Below are 21,772 nucleotides of genomic sequence, written 5' to 3'. Positions count from 1 at the left end.
GCCCCAATAACAGGGAGATTGGGGATCCCTCATCAGCCAAAAGTGACATGGGAATGAAATCCTATCATACTCAGCACCTAAGCCAGGTGGGTGTGCCCATGCAAACAAGATTAGATCCTGAAGTCCTCTTCCACAGCTCATCACTAGAGGTCATAGAATCATAGGACTGGAAGGGACCCCGAGAGGTCATCGAGTCCAGCCCCCCGCCCTCAAGGCAGGACCAAGCTCCGTCTACACCATCCCTGACAGATGTCTATCTAACCTGTTCTTAAATAGCTCCAGAGAGGGAGATTCCACCACCTCTCTTGGCAATTTATTCCAATATTTGACCACCCTGACAGTTAGGAATTTTTTCCTAATGTCCAATCTAAACCTCCCTTGCTGCACTTCAAGCCCATTACTCCTTGTCCTGTCCTCAGAAACCAAGAGGAACAACTCTTCTCCTTCCTTCTTGTGACACCCTTTGAGATATTTGAAAACCGCTATCATGTCCCCCCTTAATCTTCTTTTTTCCAAACTAAACAAGCCCAGTTCATGAAGCCTGGCTTCATAGGTCATGTTCTCTAGACCTTTAATCATTCTTGTCACTCTTCTCTGTACCCTTTCCAATTTCTCCACATTTTTCTTGAAATGTGGCGCCCAGAACTGGACACGGTACTCCAGCTGAGGCCTACCTAGTACAGAGTAGAGCGGCAGAATGACTTCACAAGTTTTGCTTACAACACACCTGTTGATACAACCTAGAATCATATTTGCTTTTTTTGCAACAGCATCACACTGTTGACTCATATTCAACTTGTGGTCCACTATGACCCCTAGATCCCTTTCCGCCATGCTCCTTCCTAGACAGTCGCTTCCCATCTTGTATGTATGGAACTGATTGTTCCTTCCTAAGTGGAGCACTTTGCATTTCTCTTTATTAAACTTCATCCTGTTTACCTCTGACCATTTCTCTAACTTGCTAAGGTCATTTTGAATTATGTCCCTATCCTCCAAAGAAGTTGCAACTCCACCCAGTTTGGTATCATCTGCCAACTTAATAAGCGTACTCTCTATCCCAAGATCTACATCATTGATGAAGATATTGAACAGTACGGGTCCCAAAACAGACCCTTGCGGAACTCCACTTGTTATCCCTTTCCAGCAGGATTTAGCACCGTTAACAACAACTCTCTGACTACGGTTATCCAGCCATGTCAAGGAAGAGCTCATTCAGGGTGTTTGTATAGAGCCTAGCACAATGATGTCCTATTCTCAGTCGGTCCATAGGCACTATTGAAATATGAAATAATAATACAATAGCACTTCAGAGTTATGAACACTAGAGTTACAAGCTGACCGATCAACCACACGCCTCATTGTGTGGAAGTATGGAATCTGGCAGCAGCAGAGACCAACCAACCAACCAAATGCAGTACTGTACTGTGTTAAACGTAAACTGAAAAAAATATTTGACAAAGTAAGGAAACTTTCTGTGTTTGTTTCATTTACATAAAGATAGTTTAAAACAGCATTTTTTTCTACAGAACAAACAAACTTCCAAAACTGTATGAAGTTAAGGGTCAACTGTCAACTTTTGAATGAACAGTCAAGTTTTGTTCAGAATTATGAACAATCTCCACTCCCGAGGTGCTTGTAATCCTGAGGTTCGATGGTAATAACAATGAGCTAACCAAGGTGAAGTCTTCTTCAGAGTCATCCAATGCCCCTTTCTTCTCTAAATCAGCTTGCTCATCCCAAACCACCAATGGCATGTATCAATGGCCAGATCTTTCTGGGGAAAACGTGCTGTGTTAGAAATCGTGTTAAATATATTTTAACTACCGTTATTTGGAGTGAACACACAGTTTGTAGGTGGTCTTGGTTAACCCTAGGGATTCCCCCGAACTAGCAAATATCTTTTTAAACACAACTGTCCTTAACTACTAATGACAAAAAAAAAAATCTATAAATTGTAAAAATGATTCCTCTAGTACATGTATCTATTTGTACTGCACCCCTCGGCATAGTCCTGTTTTTTGTTTCAGCTACACCAGACTAACACAGCTACATTTCTATAACTAATTACCATGCACAGTTACCATTCTGTCTCTCTTATATGGTCCTATTAATTTGAGCACCTGTAGGGTATTGTTGCTACCAGAGAGGTACCATCTTCCACTCCGGTGATGGCTGCATTTCAGTGGTGAGACAAGTGAGGCCAGATATCATAGAAATGCTCAGGACCCATAATGATGACTGTAGAATAGAATAAACAAAAACAGAGCATGAGGTAAGCGCTTTTTATATGTATATTACTGAAATAATCTTCCACAGATGGCAGTTTGTGAGGCTTATGCAGACAAATTCTGTCAAGTGCTTTAGGCCTCTGGGATAAATGATACCAAGGAAATGCAAAATACTATAGTATTTATGTTAAGATCAGATTTTATTCACATATCTGAAACATTTCAATTTGTTCTGAAATTTATCCACTCCTATTTGTTCTCAAATACTAAATTAATTGGTATTGAAAACCCCTAACCTATTTGTTAATGTAAGTCATGTCACTCTGGGCAGATATCTAAGAGAATCCAAAGCAACAGATACTGTGTTTTGGGCTTATCTCACTTTTGCCTAGCTCGTTTTAAAAAGAAACTGCTGAAAATGGCATTTGATTATGAAAGGAATCAATCTCTAGCTAGACAAAAAACACCTCCTTCCTAATTTGCATAGACCAGCAGCTTCATTCTAATTAATGCTCATCTGTTCGTTACTATTTCTGCAGCTTTGCCTTTCTAAATTAGTGAATAGGACAGCAAACTTTGGGAAGCAGCTTGTATCTTCAGACTGACTGAGGGACTGGGATATACTCATTTAAAGATCATTATACTAGTCTCGCAGGTGGTCTAAAGACAACATTGATATTAAATTTAAGTAGGATTTTATTCAATCCAGATGCAGTGAGTGATCAGAATGGTTATGTAAAAACAATTTGTCAGGTGTGTAAATGACTTAATTTCTTTGCAGGTGACAGCAGGTTGGATGTTTTAGTTAACTGGCCCCATAGAGCTATGGGAAAAGAGCTCCAACCCCAGGTATAAAGAATAATTGACTTGGCAAGTGATGAACTATTGTTAACTACTGCTTCTTCGCTGCATTCCTAACTCCAACTTCAGAATCACTTGAGCTCCAACCTCCCTAGCCTGATGGGCCAGCAAGCTGAAGTTTAACAAGCCATTTCACTCAGGTTACAACTTTTTGTGTGGAGACAAGGGGCAACACTAGAGTTATTGCTCAACCTAGCACCTCAGCAAAGATGAGCTCATAAAAAGAGGGACAGGATATCTTGGGGTAGAGCTGGTCAGAAATGTTCTTATTAAACTTAATTTCATTGGAAAATGCCAATGAATCTGAGCAAAATGTTTCAGCAGATCTAATATACATGTGGTGCTTCTCTCTTTTCATCAAACTATAGTCTTGGTGCTTATGCAATGAGCTCGTAGGATCTGGGGTCAATTCCCATCTCTGCATTAAAGTCTTGTATGACCTTGGGGAAGTCACTGAAATTTCTCTGTGCTTCAGTTCCCCACATGTAAATGAGAATAACAATAATTCCTTTCTCTCATCCTTTATTTAAATTATGAAATCTTAACTGCAGGATCTAGCCTCTGATCTCAGATGGGTTCACTAAGCATTATTGTATCACAAATAATACAGAACAGTAGTAGCATGGGTTAGTCAGGGAGAAAAGTTACATGCAAAGTAATTATCAACTTATTCACTTCTTAGACAGCAAATCCATAGTATCTTCACAAATTTCTGCTTCTGTTACTGGATCACAGCTCAAATAAAAGGATAACTAGAAGGAATATATTTCACCAGGCTGTCTTTGTATCTGCCATGCTTCGGAATTTGAAACACTAGCAAAGGTAAAAATCAAAGCTCCTGAAGAGTGGAAAGAGGATGTCAAGTGAAGCTTCATAATGCTCCCCATCTCACCTTGAGGGAACAGTCATAAAGCGAACCAGCATGATGTGGCACACTTATTAACCTTGTAAATTCACACTTCAATGCCATGAACGCATCCACTGTGTGGAAGCTGTGACATATGCATCCAGTCGAGTGAAGTGTTTAAAAATCAATTGGCTCCAGCTCTGTAGGAAAGAGTTGGTTTTGCATATGCAAGTCACACACACCAGTTCCTAGATAATGCACCAAGAAAAGCCATGTATATTCATTTATAGTATAGTAATAGTAGATAATTGCTATAAATAATTAACACTGCTTGGAAATCAGCTACAAATGTGCCTGCTATAAGGAAAGAGTGGGGGTTTTTTTTGGATGCTTCTGTTTTTCACATGAGAAAATAATTTGGCTGGAAAAGTAATTTATTTCTGCCTTCCAAGTTTAATTTATGGCATACACATGAGGCTTTCCAAAGTAGCATTATCCCAAACGCTGCATTTTAATAAGATGGAGCACAGTGCTGATTTTTATTTTTGATTGTAGTTTAGATAATTAAGATTACTTGAACATTTTAGACAAAACACTGATAAGACCAGCAATATATATGGAAATAGGACTTGAGCCCCTGCTGAATTTATTACGGAGCTACTTTCTTCTAGGTAGCGTTTTAAAATCATTTACTTCATATCAAGCTGCAGATAAAAATATGCTCCCATTTCTGTATTATATAAATGGATTAGGCTCATTTAATCTCAGCAGTTTGCAGATGGCCTTGTATTGTGGGATGTGTCTCACCTCCCAAATCGCATGCATCTTGAGAGCTCAGTTATGGGTCGTCCTCATCTGAAATGCAATAACGGGGAGGCAACTGTACACCAGCCCAGGAATATAGTTCAGTAGTTATGGTGATAATCTTGCACTTGGGATTCCTGGATTCAATTCCCTGCTCTGTCACAGGCTTCCTGTGTAACCTTGGATAAATCACTGAGGGAGCTTCTATACTGCACACACATCTCAAAACAAGCTGCACAATTTGAGCTACACAATCTGCGTATCTTATTTTGAGTTAATTTTGAAATAAACTGCTATTCCAAAATGTCCCTTAATCCTTGTGGAATGAGGTTTAAAGGATTGTCAGAATATTTTGAAATAATGGTCTTGTTCAAAGGGTAGGAATCCTTTTCAACTTATTCATAAGTGATCTGGAGAAAGGGGTAAGCAGTGAGGTAGTAAAGTTTCCAGATGATACCAAACTGTTTAGGATAGTCAAGACAGATGCAGACTGTGAGGGACTCCAAAAAGATCTCACCAAACTGAGTGATTGGGCAACAAAATAGCAAATGAAATGTAATGTGGATAAGTGTAAAGTAATGCACATCGGTAAAAATAACCCCAACTATACGTACAGTATGATGGGGGCTAATTTGGCTACAACAAATCAGGAAAGAGATCTTGGCTTTATCGTGGACAGTTCTCTGAAAACTTCCACGCAGTGTGCAGCGGCGGTCAAAAAGGCAAATAGGATGCTAGGAATTATTGAGAAAGGGATAGAAAATAAGACACAGAATATCTTACTGACCCCTGTATAAAACTATGGTACACCCACATCTTGAATACTGTGTACAGATGTGGTCTCCTCACCTCAAAAAAGATATTTTGGCCTTGGAAAGGGTTCAGAAAAGGGGCAACTAAAATGATTAGGGATTTGGAACGGGTCCCATATGAGGAGAGGTTAAAGTGACTGGGACTTTTCAGTTTAGAAAAGAGGAGACTGAGGGGGGATATGATAGAGGTTTATAAAATCATGAGTGGTGTGGAGAGGGCCGATAAAGAAAAGTTATTTATTAGTTCCCTAAATAGAAGAAATAGAGGACACCAAATGAAATTAATGGGGAGCAGGTTTAAAACTAATAAAAGAAAGTTCTTCTTCACACAGCGTGTAGTCAACCTGTGGAACTCCTTGCCAGAGGAGGCTGTGAAGGCTAGGACTATAACAGAATTTAAAGAGAAGCTAGATAATTTCATGGAGGTGAGGTCCATAAAAGGCTATCAGCCAGGGGATAAAATGGTGTCCTTGGCCTCTGTCTGTCAGAGGCTGGAGAGGGATGGCAGGAGACAAATCGCTTGATCATTGTCTTTGGTCCACCCTCTCTGGGGCACCTGGTGCTGGCCACTGTCGGTAGACAGGATACTGGGCTAGATGGACCTTTGGTCTGACCCAGTACGGCCGTTCTTATGTTATGTAGGAAATACCTATTTTGGGATACCAGAAGTATCCCAAAACAACACCACTGTCTAGATGCACCCTTAGACTCTATACCTCGTTCTCCACCTATAAAATGGTGATAACTGCCCTTCCTCATAGAGTGTAGTGAAATTGTATACACAAAAATATGAGATATTCTTCCACAATGGGGATAGCGATTATATAAGTACCTAAAATAAACACATATCCACGCTCCTCCCATCAGCATCCTCCACTCACTTTGGGTGCAAGTAGAACCATCTGTTCTTGATGTGCTTTTAAAGTTTTAAAACTAACATTGAGGGGCTCTCCAAACTAGATGGGTCTGACACTATGGTTTTTAATTTAATTATACATCTTGGTCGTTCATATGTTAACATCAGCGGAGGGATTAAAATCTTCCTCTGACAAACTAAAACTCCTGAATGTGTTGTTCGTAGTCATGGCAAGCTGCATTGACACGTGCATGGATTGGCAACAATGAAGCACAACAAAGTGTGTTTTATATGCCCTACTGGAGACTTGTTGTTCTTCAGAAAAGTGGAAAAAGTGTAGTTCTTCTACAAGCAGTGGAAGGAGACTCAGTAACTGTGACCTAAATATGCACTTCTGCTACAGTGGGCGTGGCATATAATTTCTTTCTGCCTCTGTTCCCTATCTATAAATTGGAAATGATAAGTTATTTCTCCCACAATGTGTCTGTCTCGTCTACTTAGATTATAAACTCTGAGGCAAGGACTGATTTTTATTATGTGTTGGAACAGCACCTAGCACAACATGGCTCTGAGGTCAGATACTATCGCATAATTAATTAGAAATAACAACAGCCAAGGTTCCCTCTAAGCTGTATGGCTGCATGATCGTGAAGCTATTTTCTCAGGTTCAAAGCTCCCATACAAGCAGGGAGCTCAGCTGCCCAGCGGAGGGCGTTGCATCTGTAAACAACAGCTCAACAGCTAAATGGAGCTGCTGCATGCTGAACTGAAGAGCTACCAGAGCAGATAAGATGATGATAAAAGCAGGGGATAAGTGGCTGGGGGGAAGGGAAGGAGTAATTAGTTAATTGGTTGGGGGGGGGGGAAGTAAGAGGGGAGGGTAGCTTGGAGAGTCCCGTCTGTGGGGAGACAGAGGGGCAAAAACCCAGCAGTCTCTTCAACACTCCTGGGCTGGGAAGGGGGAGGTAGAGGGCTGACTGCATGGGGGGAAAGAGAGGGTGCTGCCATCTGTGCAGTGAGGTGCAGGCAGGGGGCAGTTTGTTCTGGGTGTCCTGACTCACTTGCTGCAGTCCTTTCTGGCTGGCTGGGTTGGAGGAAGGGGGAAAGCAGGCTGCATGGGGCGTGCTAGGAAGATTTTTGCATGATTTCATTTCAAACAAAGTTTACATAGGTGTTAACAGCTTAAGAAAGAAAGAGATTCTTTTAACAGATTTTTTGGAGTGTTGCAGATATCTAAAACTCTGAACTTAATGATTTTTTTAAATCTTGTGTTAATAATTAATACATGGTAAATTGTACTGCATTAAGGCCAGATCTTTACTATGTGGTAGAGTTCTGGCTCTTCTGAGTCAGAAATAGCAACTAAGAGGTGTGATGCTAGTTGTTTAGGATGAAACCTTGTTTGCAAGCTCCTTGAAACATGCATTTGTCTACAAACCCTGAAGCCATGTGTTAATATGTTCTGGGCCTTCTACTCTTCCTTGAGTGAAAGAAGGCTAATTTCCTCTCTTTGTTCAGCACCTTTGTAGTCACTAAGGGTACCTTACATCAACTAGACACAGGTATCTCATTTTAATATATTTTCTTTCACTCATATAGACTGTTCAATAAATGTGTGTGTGTTCTGTTTGTATTGGTGATACACATCCACATAATACCTCAAATATTGGTGTTGCACATAAGAAAATTCATGCAGCCCAAAAGAAGATTCATCCCACCAAAGGATATAAAATGTTAGAGGAAACACTGATAGCAGCTTATTACTACTACTAGCTGATGGAACTACTCATTTTACTTAAGCAGGAGAGATCCAGAAAGTTCAGGTTGTAACCCCACCAGAAAGGGGGATTATTACTATAAGAGATATTTGCACAGTTTAGAACCCATTAAGATATAAACAAATGTTTGGTTTCAATTGTAATATTGCTTATAAATGTAGATTTCTATTCTTAAAAATCTCTCACAGCAAGCAACCAGTCCTTTTTTTCCTGAAAAATCAGTTTATACCTGACTTAGCTGTTAGTATGCTAATTATGTTGACAATGTCTTTGAACATAGCTTGGAGGATTTAGTACTATTCAAAAGCAGATGTGCGCTTGCTTTAATGCTGTATGTTTATGATGTAAATATTTCTGATATTTCTTTGGGGAGTTCTTAGCTGGAGCATAATTTCTGTTCAGTTTAGCATCATATTTGTTAAATTATTTCTCAGCTAAACCACAATAGGAGGAAAACAGCTGCTTGCAAACAAACAAAAAAAATAGTAAGCAGGAGCATGTCAAAGCCAAAGATGGTGAAACAGTTTGTGATAAACATTTTTTAAAAAAAGCAAGCTATATTTACATAAAGTGCATTGGATTTCTTTTGAATTAACTTACAGTTTGGACCTTTTTAACCTCTATCTTGCTCAAGATGTAAGAAGGCATACGTGTTCAGTGAGCATATGTGGCTATTCAGTGCTATTTCTGTGCTTGATTTACTACTGCGTGGACAAATTCCCCCAAAATAGAGTAGGACCTATTGCTGGGATTGATTCTTCCCAGCTTCTGAGCCCTGAATATTGACCTATGATGCTAGGAAACGTTAAAATCAACAAGCTATATATTCATAGAATCATAGAGCTTGAAGAGATATCAGGAGGTCATCAAGTCCAGCCCCCTGCCCGAACCAGGACCAATCCCAACTAAATCAACTCAGCCTGGGCTTGTCAAGCTGAGACTTCAACACCTCTAGAGATGGAGATTCCACTACTTCCCTAGGTAACCCATTCCAGTGCTCCACCACCCTCCTAGTGAAATAGTTTTTCCTAATATCCAACCTAGACCTCCCCCACGGTAACTTAAAACCATTGTTCCTTGTTCTACCATCCATCACTACTGTGAACAACCTTTCTCCATCCTCTTTGGAACCTCCCTTCAGGAAGTTGAAGGCTGCTATCAAATCCTCCCTCACTCTTCTCTTCTTCAGACTAAACAAACCCAAATCCTTCAGACTCTCCTCATAGGTCATGCACTCCAGCACCCAAACCATTATTGTCACCTTCTGCTGGATCCTCTCCAATGCATCCAGATCCTTTCTATAATGGGGGATTGTGGCGGGGGCCCCAGCCCCGCCCTCTTCTCCCCAAGGTTAAAGCAGGCCCTGAGGCCTAGTCCATGCCCTGAGTGGATGGAGTATGGGGGGCCCAGGCCCTCCCTCTCCACCGGACCCCAACCCAGGGCCCTATTAGTGGTGGATGGTTCCCACTACCAGCTCGGCGGGGTGTTCTCCCCGAAATGCGCTGAGCCCACTGAGGGGTTCCCTGCCCCTTGCTCTGGGTTGCTTCCTACCCCAGCCCTGTGGCCGACAGAGACCCCACCTGGCGAAGCTGGGCTGGTGGCGGCCATAATGTTGGCAGGTCCCGAGGCTGGGGCAGCAGTGAAGGGGTTGTCCACTGCGGTAGGGCAGGCAGCCCCCCGGAGTTGGCATTGTGGGCATGCTCGACCCAGGGATGGTAGCAGCAACGGCGGCAGTCCCAACGGCTCTGGTTCCAGCAGCAGGTCCAGCTGTGGCTCGGGGGGTTGGGCAGGAGCTCCTTTCTCCCCAGAGGTCAGCCCCAACTGAGCAGCCCGGCAGCCTTTTATACAGGGCTGTGGGGGAGGGGCATACTCCACCCAATAGACGGGCTCTCTGCCCCCCGTTCAGTGCAGGGCAGGCCAGCCCCATCACAGGGATCCAGAACTGGACACAATATTCCAGCTGTGGCCTCACCAGAGCTGAATAAAGGGGAATAATCACTTCTCTGGATCTGCTGGCAATGCTCCTCCTAATGCACCTCAGTATGCCATTAGCCTTCTTGGCTACAAGGGCACACTGTTGACTCATATCCAGTTTCTCATCCACTGTAATCCCCATGTCCTTTTCTGCTGAAATGCTACTTAGCCTTTCGGTCCCCAGCCTGTAACAACGCTTGGGATTCTTCCATCCAAATTGTAGGACTCTACACTTGTCCTTGTTGAACCTCATCAGATTTCTTTTGGCCCTATCCTCTAATCTGTCCAGGTCACCCTGGACCCTATCCCTGCCCTCCAGCATATCTACCTCTCCCCCTAGCTTACTGTCATCCGCAAACTTGCTGAGGGTGCAATCCATCCCCTCATCCGGATCATTAATAAAGATGTTGAACAAAACTGGTCCAAGAACAGATCCTTGGGGCACTCCGCTAGAAACCGACCGCCAACTTGACAGCGAGCTGTTGATCACTATCCATTGGGCCCAACAGTCTAGCCAGCTTTCTATCCATCTTATAGTCTGTTTATCCAATTCATATTCCCTTAACTTGCTGGCAAGAATATTGTGGGAGACCATATAAAAGCTTTCCTAAAGTCAAGGTATATCACTACTGACTTTCCCATATCTACAGAGCCAGTTGCCTCATCATAGAAGCTAATCAGATTGGTCAGTCATGACTTGCCCTTAGTGAATCCATGTTGACTATTCCTGATCACTTTCCCCTCTTCCAAGTGCTTCAAAATGGATTCTTTGAGGATCCCCTCCATGACTATTCCGGGAACTGAGGTAAGGCTGACAGGTCTGTATTTCACTGGATTGTCCTTCTTCCCTTTTTTAAAGATGGGTGCTACATTTGTCTTTTTCCAATCTTCCTGGATCTCTCCCGATCGTGGAATGAGGAGTAACGGTAGTTCGAACTAGGAAGCCTAGTCCGAACTACCTAGTTGGTGCCGCGTGTAGCCGCGCGGCACGGTGTTTGAACTAGCCGGGATTTAAAAATGGCGGCACCTGGCTTATGCAAATGAAGCCCGGGAAATTCAAATCCCGGGCTTCATTTGCAAGTGCGGTATGCCTACATTACCCCGCTAGTTCGAACTAGAGGGGTAGTGTAGACATACCCAGGGTGATTAAAGTTGCCCGTGAGAACCAGGGCCTGCGATCTGGAAGCTTCTCTAAGTTGTCCAAAGAAAGCCTCGTCTACTTCATCCATCTGATCTGGCGGTCTATAGCAGATCACAACATCACCCCTGTTGCTTCCACCTCTAAACTTAACCCATAAACTCTAAACAGTCTTTTCTCCCTCTAAATACTGGAGCTCCGAGCAATCATACTGCTCTCTTACATACAATGCAACTCCTCCTTTTCTCCCCCGCCTGTTCTTCCTGAACAGTTTATACCCTTCCATGACAGTGCTCCAGTCATGCGAGTCATCCCACCAAGTCTCCGTTATTCCAATCAAATCATAGTTCTTCAACTGGGCCAGGGCTTCTAATTCTTGCTGTTTGTTTTCCAGGCTTCTCGCATTTGTGTACAAACACCTTAGATAACCAGTTGATCACCCTACCTTCTCCATCTGAATCAGGGGTCCTCCTTTGTTGCTTGTTCCTCCTTGTGATTCTTCCCAGTATCCGACTTTCTCACTTACCTCATGGCTTTGGTCACCATCCCCCAGTGAACCTAGTTTGAAGTCCTCCTCGCTAGGTTTGCAAGCCTGCCCGCGAAGATGCTCTTTCCTCTCTTGGTTAGATGGATCCCATCTCTTCCTAACAATCCTTGTGCCCGGAACAGAGTCCCATGGTCGAAGAAACCAAAGCTCTCACTCCGACGACAACCTGAGCAACCACGCATTTACTTTCTCAAGTCGATGATCCCTACCTGGACCTTTTCCTTCAACCAGAAGGATGGACGAGAACACCACTTGTGCGTCAAATCCTTGATCTTTCTTCCCAGCACTACATAATCTGCTGTGACACGCTCAAGGTCATTCTTGGCCATATCGTTAGTTCCTACATGGAGAAGCAGGAAGAGGTAGTGATCCGAAGGTTTAGTCACATTCTGAATGCAAGCTCCCAGTAAGCAGCATTTAAGAACAAAAATATTTAAAATCACTAAAGCACCAGGAAAGCTAAGACTCAAACTGAAAATTATTATTAATAATAATAATCATCATAATAAATACAGAACACAAATATTATGAAGCAAAATACTTCAAGACTTAATATCTATGCATTCAAAAACCTTCAAATAATGATCAAAACAGCCACTGTTCAAAGGGAAAGGGGAAAAACAAATACCAATGAATTCATATCTCTGTAGACAAACTCAGAATAATAGACAGCCTGGGACTCGATTTTGTGTGTCAGTGTAATAGATGGGTCACGTCTCTGGTAATTTTTATTGGCCAGTCAAGGATGCAGAATGTGTGCTGGTCTCTCACCAATATATTGTGAATATACATTGACTCATGAAATGCATAGCCGCTGAGTTTTATAGCAACAGAGCATGTTATGAACCAGAAATGTGGAGAAATGGAGTGCACGCAGCAGAGATGTGAGTCAAGTACAGTACAGGAGTAAATGTGATTGATTATGCTGGGGCTTAGAACTTGTAGCGGAAAAGGGAGACCGGAAGGTTCATTTTTGCATCTAGATGGGAAATAAAGCAACATTTAGACAGGCACTGGTGAGTCAGGTGCTGTCAGCCGATGGTCAGGACAGGGTGTGTGTGTGTGTGTGTGTGTGTGTGTGTGTGTGTGTGTGTGTGTGTGTGTGTGTGTGTGTGTGTGTGTGTGTGACAGAGGAAAAGGTTTAACGTCCATGACTTTACTGCTAGGACCGGGGTCCTGTTGCAGAGGGCAGCCAACAGGCTGACAGACGCCCTGAGTTTATAGGAAGAGCAAATTACACCTCAGATTTTAGCTGCTAGGATACAGGATCCCTTCGCAGCGGGCAGTCTAGGGAAGACTGAGAGATGCCCCAACAGATCTGTCACCTGGGAGTGACACGATCCAAATGCCCAAGCTCTTCCTATACCTGTCCCTTATGACCGGCTGAAGTTCTTTTAAATTGTGCTTGGTTCTGTTACAGCAACTGAAGGAGTCAGGTTAAAGCTTAAACAGCTACAGGTTTATTAAGGAAGCTTATAAATCATATGGTTACAATGGCTATTGCTCTATTTCTTAACTGCTAGCAAATATAGATCTTAAAAATGGTTACAAAGAAAATAAAGATAGAAAATAGAAATAATGGTACCAAGTGACAGCTTAATCTTTAAAGAGCTTTGTCTATGTGTACACTTAAGACAAAGGACCACATCCAGGTACAATTTTTACCCCCTTCTGTGCCTCTCGACTCCAGCGTGTCAGGCCAGGGCCGGTCCCTCAATTCCTAGGAAAGACGAAAATACGAGGTGGGCGTCCCCATGGAACCTTGGGAGGTCAAACACCTAACCCGACCAGCAGGTAGAGGGTAGATTGACACTCAAAGTGAGTGTGCTGCTGGACCCATCTTTATATCCATGGGGTCATGTATTTCTCTTTCTTATCTGTGATGCCAAATGGTGCTGGTCTGTCTTTTGTGAGACCAGTTCTTACAAGGGAGTTGTGAACTTAATTTACACTTGTAAGACAGAACTAAATTGGAAGTACTGGGGATTCTTTTCTCAGTGGGAGATTCCTCTCCCAGGGACTGTGTGTGATCGTATCAACATGGGTGCCAGCCGGGGCAGTTCTCGCAGCCTCGAGGTCAGCTTATTGCCTTAATCACTCTCTCCTCATATCTATGTTTTCAGCTTCTCAGGATCAGATGAGCCAGCATAGACTATGCTGATTTTATTGCTCCTTTTCTGTCCTGTATGCTTCAGGAACCTCAGAGAGGCAAATAAGATGGATGAGATGGGGCGGGGTCTGTCTGGCTACAGGTGCTAAAACAGCAACGTGACCATTTACTTGAAGAACTCGGCAGGCAGAAGTTAAGAACTGAGACACAAAGGCTGACTTGCCCAAGGTCACACAAAAAGTTAGAAGCTGAACTGAAAATGAAACCTAATTTAGAGCAACATCAGTGTCAAAGTCTCTGAATTTCCCACAGGTCAGAAATTCTGGTTATTCCTTAGCAATGCTCTTATAATATCATTGCAGTTAGATGTTACCTTAACAAGTCTATCAGAATCTGGCCCACAGCTGTCCTCCAAACAATGGTGCTAGTTTAAACAGCACTTGGATTGATTTTTTGATATAGCCCAGTCATTTTCTCTTTCCCATTATCCTTCTTTCTTTCCTTTCCCATTCATGCTCAGCTGTTATTTCATTCTTACTTCCTATTTTGTTTGGTTTTTTTTTTCCATGATTTGTCTTCCCCTCCCAACTCTCATCTGGGCCATTTGCTTCGTCTTTTGTTTCTTCTTGCCTTCTGAATCCATCTCCCGGTAAAGGATAACTGCACAGGAGGAAAACTCTCATCTGAGGGCACGTTTACACAGCAGGGATAAAGCCAAAATAAGCTATGCAACTTCAGCTACATCAATTGTGTAGCTTAAGTTGAAATAGCATAGGGTATGTCTACACTAGCCCTCTAGTTCAATCTAGGAAGGCTAATGAGGGTGACTGAAATTGCAAATGAAGTGCGGGATTTAAATATCCTGCGCTTCATTAGCATGTTCCTGGCTGGTTGTCATTTTAGAAATTGACTAGCCCGAAGTAACTGCCCACATGTACACACGGCAGTGAAACGGGATTCCAAATTAAAGCCCTAAATTTAATTAGCTGCTATTCCTCCTGGAATGAGGTTAACCAGCCAATTCAATTTAAGGGCTTTAATTCAGAATCCCGTTTCACTTCCGCGTGTAGACGTAGGCAGTTACTTCGAGCTAGTCAATTTCTAAAATGGCGACCAGCCGAGAACATGATAATTTAAATCCTGCGCTTCATTTGAAATTTCAGTCGCCCTCATTAGCCTCCCTAGATCGAACTATGGAGCTAGTGTAGACATACCCTTATTTTGGTTTTTGATGCTGTCTATACAGTAGGAAGTCTGAATTAGAGCATTCTTCCTGACTTCCTTTATTCCTCATAAAATGAGGGATACAGGAGTTGGAGTAAGAAATCCTCCAGCTCGACATTATTTCATCATTATGTTGCAATAACTGCTTGCTGTGTAGACACGGGCTATGTTATTTCAGAATAATGTCAGTTATTCTGAAATAAAGCTGCTGTGTAGACATAGCCTTAGAGCCAAAAAAGAAATATGGAGCTGACTCTAGTGAAAAAGCCAAGTGTTTGAGTTTTGTTAAGTTTCCCAACAAACACTTTGTTGCTATAAGGTCTATATATACAATGCCATTTTCTTTTTCCACTTTGTACCACCTAGCTTTTGTACTCAGGATCTGAATGAATTTTTCCCTGACAGAAGAGACTTTGGATGTGTTTATATAAATACAGTTTACTCCTGCTCTGCTTAGATAGCCAACTGATAGAGCAGTGTTTTGCTCAAAGTAATCAACTTTGGGTTACAAATCAATTTATGATTGAATACAGGGGTAGTGAACACTGTTACCAATGTTGTAATTATTGTAGGAATACAGGCAAGCAGGAATATGCTTAAGCTGTCCCAAAAGAGGGGCTCAAACCTCAGCGGAAAAGATTTTGATTAAACAAGGGCTTAATACACTATAAAAATAAAGGGAGGTGGGAGAGGAGTCTCAGCCAAGAGGTTGTGAACTTTCTACAAGGATGCCCCTAGTCTGGTTAACCCTGTCTCTCTCCCCTCCCCTTCCCCTCCTCCCGCCCCCCCTTTATAGAAAAGGTTAAGTAGGGTTAATTAGGAGGCTCAAAAATGTTCAATCAGAGCTGAAATTCTTGTACTTGTGGTTGATGTTTATGAACTCTATTTGCAACATTTTCCCAAATTATTGCCAAGTTACCTCCCACCTTTTATTGAAAGTTTCTCTTCTACACTCGGACTCCGTGCTTGTGAGTAGGGAAACATTGCCTCTCAGAGGTGCCCATGGATTGTGTGTAATTCCCCCAGATTAGTGGGTGCGGGCTTGAGCTGGTTCTGTGTTGTTTCAGTGAAATAGAAGCCCTAGATATTAAACCTGGCCCTGATTTCTGCTGGCTCCACCTAGCAGAAGGGTGACACTTTTATAAAGTGCTCTTCTTTTGAGTAGATTTCAATTATCTTTCCAAATAAGGGAAGTATCATTGTCTCCATTTTACAGGCAGAGAAACTGAGGCACGGGGATTGAAATGACTTGCCACGGTTACTCAGCAGACCAGTGACAAAGATAGAAATAGACTTTAAGTCTCCTTAGAGTGCTTTATCCAGTAGATTCTACACCACCGTATGGCCCATGAGACATTTTGTTTATCATTTTCTACATGCAGGGTTGACAGGTTCCTATGGTTTCTGTCTGCGTAGTTTTTTTCCTACCAGTATTACTGAAGTGACACACACATAAAGCAAGGGCTTGTGAAGGGAAAAGCACGCTGATTGCACACAGCATTGACTGCGACAGCAATGCAGAGACTAGGGTTACCAGGTGGTTTCAAAAAAAATACCGGACATACTTGATCTCAGATGGGGAGACGGGGACCAGCCAGGAGAGGAGCGGGGCTGGCCAGGGGAGATGGGGGGGATGACCGGCTGGCAGGAAGCAGGGCTGGTGGGGAGGGGATTGGGGGGAGTGGAGCTGGCTGGGGGAGAACCGGCCAGCGGGAAGCAGGACTGGTCGGGAGGAGTGGGGCTGGCCAGGGGAGATCGGGGCAGGAGGGGGGGGAGAACCAGCTGGCAGGAAGCAGGGCTGGCCAGGAGGGGGTCATGGGAAGCGGGCCTGGCTGGGAGGGAAGTGTGGGGGGGAGAGAATCAGCCAGCAGGGAGCGGGACTGACTGGGTGCACACATCCCAGGTGCTGCCCATCCCATGCACGGTCCCGGTGAAGCATGAGTAAATCTGGCCCTGAGGATTCCCTCCCTAGTTGTGTGCTGCGTGTCTGCCAGCCAGGCAGTGCGCAACTAGGTACTGATACTCCTGATGATAATAAAACTTACCTAATTAGAAAATATTGGACATTTTATATGTCCAGTATTTTCTCAATTTGTTTCCTGGACAGAACCTTCAAATACTGGACTGTCCGGTTCAAAACCAGACACCTGGCAACCCTAGCAGAGACTCCCTCTGCATCCATTCAAAGTGCTGCTACAATTCAGTCCTCACATCCTACAAATGCTAAGTATGCAAGAGCAGTTAGCAAAACTACCCTGTCTTGGGAAACAGTCTTGAATATGAAAATCTTGCAAGCCACGGAGATGAAGGAGGATCATTCATGCAGCCCACTCACTAGCGTAGGTTACCCATCACCGATCTAGACCATATTGCCTCTCAATGAAGAAAACTTAATAGACTTCCTCAAAGGTTTTGTAGCCAAAACTCAGTATTATCCTTATTTGAAACGTTCAGCGAAATAAATATATATTAGGTCTTTATAATACTTCAATACTTCAACTTTCAGGCAATTGTACTATTTTATTAGATAATAACTCTCAGCTGTACCAGCCACTTCCTGCTGCTTCCTATTCCATCATATGCCCGGGGGCTTACAGAACTAAGTTCTATTGCAAATGAATAGATTCCCAACCCAACAGAGGTGGGCAGAGGAATTACATCAGGACCTAAATGCTCCTACTGTGCCTGAGCCTTGTACGGAGTACAAAGGAGGAAAAAAGGAGTGTCCCTTTATATGGCCTTGTAAAATACAGTCATTGGTAATAATAACTCGATTAATTTGAATCCCATCTAGAAACATTTTATGCCACAAACTCAACCCAGTCACAACAATACTTAATCATTCCTCTGTGTAGAAGATTGGACTGCTTTGCCAAGGTTACTTCCAGTCTTGCATTTCTATGAATACTTCATGCTTACTTGTTCTTTTTTAAAGAAAACCAAAAGTGGTTTGAACTGTAAACAAGCCTACCTTAAGTTTTAAGTGAACACGCAACCAGACTGAGATGATTCACAGATGGTTTACGATATCCAATTGGAATTTTGATGGGCTTGCATTGTTGAAACCCCAAACTGGGAATCTGAAATTTCAGCTGAATTTTACATTTTTAAGATTTATTTAATTTGGAAATTAAAGAAAAATTCATAGTGTCCACAATATAGTGTATATACAAATCCTAAAGTTTGTCTTTCTGTATCCACCTTCTCTGTGGATTTTGGCAGCTATGAAAGAGTGAGTCAGACAGATGAAGGGAGCTGATGAGAAACAGAGTAGGACAAAAATCTAAAAATTCAAAATGTTCTACAAAAAACAATAAAAATAAATAAAAAGTCCCACAGAAACCAAACTTTTTTGTGAAAAAATCAAAGGTGTTTTTTTCCCCCAAGCAGCACTGAAGATAGTAAAAACATTTAGAAATTCAGAATTTTGTTGACTTTTTCCATAGCAAATTTAGAATTTAAATTAAAAAGAGAATTTCTGAATATTTTGTGACTATTTTGTTTCATTTTTCATGTGGCTCAATTTGAAATAGAAAGATCTGAAAGCAGATCCTCAAAATGATTTAGTTGAGGAGGCTTAAATTTAGATCAATCATTGGGCCAAATACTGAGCTGATATAAATCCATATAGCTCCCTTGATATCTATGATCAGGGCTCGACAAATTAGTCAATCTACTTGCCCGGCGTGAGTAGATTTTAAGCCGGCACGGCGCCGCAGCGCAATCAGTGCATGAGCAGCATGCCAAACCGCGCAGCTGGTGAGCGGGGCTCGCCACCACTTGTCAAGCCCTGTCTATGATGCTATGATGATTTATACCTCTGCAGATTTGGCCTAGTGTTTTCAGACAGTCTTTATAAAGCTTGGACTAAAATGTGAAATCTACCAAATATTTCTTTAATTTTAGAAAAACGCCCATTTTAAAACAGATTCCTTGATCAAGGAATATATGGTAATGAACTATAAAGGAATTCTAAAGGTCATAATAATATAGTAGTTTTTTGAACAAATTTTTGTTCAGCTATCGGTTGTGCATAAGGCAAATCTCCCTTTAGTAGCAAGCTTTCAAATGTTTCTGTTTCATTCTAGTACACCAGGGTTATTTATTTAAGGATTCTCTACTGCTCTCATATTACAGTAGACTTCCGATAATCCGGAACCTATGGGACCGAGGTGGTACCGGATTATCAGATATGCCAGACTATCAGGAGGTACTATAAGATGGTTATATATATACTGTATACATTATATACTGTATATAAAGTGTTCCTAGCCCTTTTTATTGTACATACTGTATACAGTATACTGTAATGTTTAGTTTTTTTAAGCCTTTTTTACCCTTTTTGCTCAATTCAGCTGCTGCTGCTGCTACCTGACTCATTTTTTGCCGAAGCTCACTCACTAGGCTCTTGCCATTTTGATGCCGGACTATCAGGAGTGCCGGACTATTGAATGCCAGACTATTGGAGTTTTACTGTAATACCCTCCAACCCATCACCAATAAAACAATCTTTCCCCTTTCTCAGTTGATGCTTATGCAAACTACATCTAAAAAGATTCCCTTTTGATCATAGAGACTAATGCCACCCTAGAAAAGCTTAAAAACTGGTTCCATTTTCTGTCCATCAGCAATACTGACATCCAGGAACCTGACTTTATCCAGGAGATGTACAAGGATTTTGTTCTTGTACAGAAATTACCTACCTGAACATTGCTGAATGTTCTTTTGCAGGCAGTAGGAACATACATGCTCTGCTGCTGCTCATACAAATATATTCTAGAAAAGAGCTGTTACCTCCCATGAAATCCATCCACAAGGGATGGATGTGAGAAGAACAAGGGATAACAAAGATGCCACTTATCTGACACAGTTACAACCTGTCCCGTTCAAGTGCCTGATCCAGTGAGTGCACTGACATCTATGAGGGTATTTCCAGTACATGAACTAGGCATTGGATCAGGCTTAACATACCCCCCAAAAGGGATTTCTATTGCCTTTATGCTCAGTGACCTCAAAGAATGGGAAAGAGATACCAGCTGATTTTTAGTCCACTTGCAACTATCACAGAAAAATCCACTGATTCAAAGGCTGTGAAAATGAAGGCCTTTGTCCCTGTCCCAAGATGCAGAGACACTCCAAGGAGGCACAGCAGTGTAGTATTAGGACACCTTGATTCGCTGTGAAACTCTGCACTGATTAGGCCTCAATTGTGGTATTGTGTCTAGTTCACATTTAACGAAAGATGTGGAGAAATTGAAGAGGGTACAGAGAAGAGCAACAAAAACGATTAATGACCTAAGAGGGAATACTGAAAGAATTGGGTTTGTCTAGTTTGGAAGAGGGAAGACTGAGGGATGGGGGAACATAATAACAGTTTTCTTGTACCTAAAAGGGTGTTACAAGGAGGAGGGGGAAAAATTGTTGCCCTTGACCTCTGATGATGGGTTTAGGTTGGACTTTAGGGAAAACATCCCTAACTGTCAGGGTGGTTAAACACTGGAATAAATTGCCTAGAGGGGTTGTGGAATCTCCATCATTAGAGATAATTAAGAGTAGGTTAGATAAACGTCTTTCAGGGATGATCTAGATCAGGGATTGGCAATAATTTTTGCCAGAGGGCCACTTCACAAATGTTGATTGGCAGTTGCGGGCCAGTTCTGGCCCCCTGGAAGGGGCAGGGCCTCAGGTAGAAAGGGGCAGTTCCCTCTAGGTCCCACATTCCTCTGGCAGGGTGAGGAAGCTGCCAGCTACTTTGAACAGTGAATGACTTTGTGCACTCCCCTGTCTCCAGGTCTCACTTGGCCTGGGGGGATGGGGAGTGGCAGGGTGGGCCAGGAGCTGGATCAAACAGCTTGGGGGCCAGATCCAGCCCATTGGCCATACCTTGCCCACCCCTGATCTAGACAGTACTGGATCCTGCTGTGAGGGCAGAGGACTGGACTTGACAACCTTTTTGAGGTCCCTTCCAGTTCTAGTATTCTATGATTCTATGATTCAGATGAAACTTGAGAGGGACTGGGTAACAAAAATGTCAGTCCGTACCCGGTTCCCAGGGGCTTGTTTTGTACCACCATAGCCAAACAAACTCAAGTAGAAGCATCTCACACCCAGCTCTGTCATTCCACTGCTCTCGAGAAAATAACCATGGCTGCTGCCAACTCCCTCCAGTCACTTTGGGTGTGTCTAAACTACACCTCTCTGGCAGCAGAGGGATGTAAATTAGACACATCGAAAGTACAAATGAAGCTGGGATTTAAATATCCCGTGCTTCATTTCCATAATGGCGGCTGCCGCTTTTTTTCAAAATGGGGATTTTGGGGAAAAAAAGGCAGTTTAGACAGGGCATTTTCGACAGAAATGGCTTGTTTCGAAAGATCCTGTACTCCTCGGGACTACGTCTAGACTGCATCCCTCTGTTGGCAGAGGGATGTAAATTAGATGTATTGAAAGTGCAAATGAAGCTGGGATTTAAATATCCCATGCTTCATTTGCATAATCACGTAATGGCGCTTTTTTGAAAGAGCGCTATTTCGAAATTGAAACTGCAGTCTAGACGTGGTTCTTTCAAAAATGGGGTGCTTTTTCAAAAGATT

At 42.6% G+C, this 21,772-nt stretch overlaps 1 long non-coding RNA gene across 1 annotated transcript in view; it reads right to left on the bottom strand.

Moving 5' to 3' along the window:
• Nucleotides 1-1,482: 1,482 nt before the first annotated feature.
• LOC142827158 (uncharacterized) overlaps nt 1,483-21,772 on the bottom strand; it is an 88,129-nt gene continuing 67,839 nt past the window's right edge. The window contains exons 2-3 of the long non-coding RNA XR_012901627.2: nt 2,121-2,238; nt 1,483-1,774 (exon numbers count right to left, since the gene is read on the bottom strand). This is a non-coding gene — a long non-coding RNA (uncharacterized LOC142827158). The remainder of the gene's footprint in view (nt 1,775-2,120; nt 2,239-21,772) is intronic.

The sequence above is a fragment of the Pelodiscus sinensis genome, chromosome 1 (genome assembly GCF_052426305.1).
Source record: "Pelodiscus sinensis isolate ZL-2025 chromosome 1, ASM5242630v1, whole genome shotgun sequence".
NCBI lineage: Eukaryota > Metazoa > Chordata > Testudines > Trionychidae > Pelodiscus > Pelodiscus sinensis.
The sequence above is the reverse complement of the archived record's forward strand: the minus strand, read 5'-3'. Positions and strand labels throughout refer to the sequence as shown.